The sequence below is a fragment of the Tribolium madens genome, unplaced genomic scaffold (genome assembly GCF_015345945.1).
Source record: "Tribolium madens isolate multiple individuals breed KSU strain unplaced genomic scaffold, Tmad_KSU_1.1 Scaffold_3;HRSCAF=73;Tcas5.2_LG2, whole genome shotgun sequence".
Lineage (NCBI taxonomy): Eukaryota > Metazoa > Arthropoda > Insecta > Coleoptera > Tenebrionidae > Tribolium > Tribolium madens.
The window spans coordinates 6,367,996-6,371,031 of record NW_025401006.1 but is presented as its reverse complement, the minus strand read 5'-3'; the positions used below and the strand labels follow the sequence as shown (position 1 = coordinate 6,371,031).

Sequence of the window (3,036 nt, the reverse complement as noted above, 5' to 3'; positions counted from 1 at the left end):
AATGAGAATTAGGTTTTTTATTATAGTGAAAGAAACATTGGTTTTTGCTTAATTTTTTTAATTTTGAATTAGAGATTTAATATAAAAAATGGAAATATAAAGGTGCTATGTGGAAAATTTGTTTTATGAAATAATAACGTGTATTAAATCTAAAATTTAACTAAAACATTAATACATATTAATTTTTAAAACTGAATTAATTAAAATGAGGTATTGTTATTAGTGTTGTGAACGCAGAAAGTGTAGTATCGGGTAGCGTGGCCGAGCGGTCTAAGGCGCTGGTTTAAGGCACCAGTCTCTTCGGAGGCGTGGGTTCGAATCCCACCGCTGCCAAGTTTTTTTTTACTCGACTTGTAACATTATCTTACTCTCACAATTTGTTTGAGGTTAATTATTAGTATTACTACGATTGTCATGACAAAAATTACCCAAAAAGATAAAAAACAAATTTGAATAACGGTCTGCGGTAAGGAGATATACCGGGTGTTTATGAAAATTAACCTTGTAATAGAAGAATACAGAAATACTGTAACCGAGAAAAAAACTCAAGCAATTGTTATTATTAAGAATGCTATTCCTCTAAAATATGGTACAAGCGGTTTGAGGGTCACTGGAATTATTCCCTTGTTTAGTTAAAATTGTATTGTTGCAACAGATAAAAACATCGTATTCATGACAATGAAAGAGAAAAGTCACTTCATACTTTTGACATAGTCATCATTTGATTTGCTTTTGTTTTAGTTTTTATCAAAATTTGAAGATCTTCTGCTTAATCTCTCACAGCAAAATCCTTTCCAATAGGTTTGATTCGTTTTTCTTAATTTTTTTCCAAATTTATGAACATGTATGGCAAATATTAAAATAATAAATTGGTTGTCGTGATTATGGTTTACGGTGAAACACAAAGTAATGATAGGTACTAATGGCCATTGTTGCAGCCAAAGCAGCAGTTCTCAAACAAATAGTATAACATGAATTATTTCATTTAACAACGTGAATTTTTTTATACAGGGTGTCAATTTTAAAACTTGCAATCGTCAATATCTCTAGAACTAAAAAAGTTATTGAGAATCACTCAAAACCGTTTCGGTAGTTTTTAGGGGGAATCAAAATGGCATGGTAAGTGACGCTCCTCCACCCACCCTTCAAGCCACAGCCACCTTAAGTTGAAAATTTTAAATGGCACGACCCTACTTGCGATACATCGTTGAAAAGCCCATAACAAGCGCTTTTCAAAAATGTCATACAACAGCCTATTTGGTAAAGTTATTTTTCGAATTATTCAAAAACGAAGACGTTAAATTTTCATTTTTTTCACTATATTCAAGGGTGGGTGGAGGTGTGTCACTTATCATGTCATTTTAATTTCCATAGGAACCACCAAAACGGTTTTGAGTGATTATTAATAACTTTTTCAGTTGAGAGAAATTGCCGATTGCAAGTTTTAAAATTGACACAGTGTATAGCGTATTAGTTTTCTTCTATCGTGAATATCATCATCATCTCATTTAAATGTCAACCCTAAGACCGTAAACACCCTGCATTGTACATTGTCCCACAATGTAAGTAGTTTGTTCCGAATCCGCAATTCAAGTTGCACTTTAGAAACTTGACCGTTTATGGTTTATAGTTATAAAGGTAAAGAAACAAGTAAAAAAATAAGGGAAAAGGAAAAAAAACAAATTCAAAAAAAGCAGAAAATCAAAACGAGGAAAGTTCAGAAGATGAAAACGATGAAGACACGCCTTGTTTTTATTATAAGGAACTATATTCTCAATCAAGTGAGGGCTAGTGCTCTTGTGTGAGGTGCAAAAAATGGGCACATTTGTGGTGTGTTGGTTTTGACAGCGATGGTCATATGAGTCGGTGTTGATTTGCGAATTTTGTACGCAAAAAATTAAAAATGTTCATTTTCATACATATATCCCGGTACCTACGTTTTTTGTTTTTTTTTAGAACTGTTTTGCTATTATTATGTTCCAAATAGCGTAAATTAAAGGTAATTTAGTAATTATTGTGTACTTTTATTCAATTCGTCGTGACAAGTCATTTAAAAAGATGGTACCTCGTTCCGCCCCACTTTCCCCTATAACTAATTTTTTAAATATTATTCATAAGTGTTAATTTTCAAATGTTTAAATGCTTTCCAATTTAATTTATAATTTTGTTGTGAAAATATACGTTATATACAGAGTGTCTTAAACGCAAACGTCAACAATCGTGTTTAAAAAAATGTCATTTTGAGAAAAAACAATTAAACAATTCGTTAAAGAGTAACATCTAAGCCTTAGCAAAGAGTAACAAGTAATTTTCTACAAATCGTGATAATCAAAAGTAAAAAGTACAGGGTTATTCACGAGAGAGTTATTTCTGAAAAACCGGACAAGAGTAATAATAACACTAATAACAGCTATTGTGAATTTAGTTAAAATTATTTTTAAAATTTGAAATCAAAAAATTGTTGTAATATGTATAATAGTTTGCGGCCAGAAAAATTTTATAAATAACCCTCTCGTGAATAACTCTGTATTATTTGTATAGCACGTTGAAATTTATCGAGTTTCTTCCTTTCTGATCATCTTTCTTAATCGGCGATTGTAATATCGCCAGTAAGCGCGCTCGCTACCTGCCCTATTTTAAGTATGTTCATAAACATAAATGTGAATACGTAAGGAAGAGTAAATGGTGTTTTTATCATCTTTAATAATAGGATTTGAATTTCTGCAAGTTTCACGTTACATTGGGGCTCGATTCGTGTCTCGTAAGTCTGTGCAATTTTTACAAAATTGCACATAATACACAGTTCTCGACTTTGTCATGTTACGTCAACGTCTTTTGTGCCTTAATCTAGGTAGTATCGGCTTAAGATTTCATCTCCTCAACCACAATAATAGCCTTAAATTAGAAACGTAGTTTCCTGTTGAAAGCATAAACCGTCTGTCAAAAATATGATTCCTCAAAGTTTCATAGAGATAAAATTGGCGACGCTAATTAAAAAAAGTGAATTTTTCGCACGTTCCTCGAAGCCATGATTTA

General features: G+C 31.8%; 1 non-coding gene across 1 annotated transcript; it reads left to right on the top strand.

Moving 5' to 3' along the window:
- The first annotated feature begins 251 nt into the window (after positions 1–251).
- Positions 252–333, top strand: Trnal-aag. Its single transcript has one exon. It is a non-coding gene; the product is annotated as a tRNA-Leu (tRNA).
- Positions 334–3,036: the final 2,703 nt, after the last annotated feature.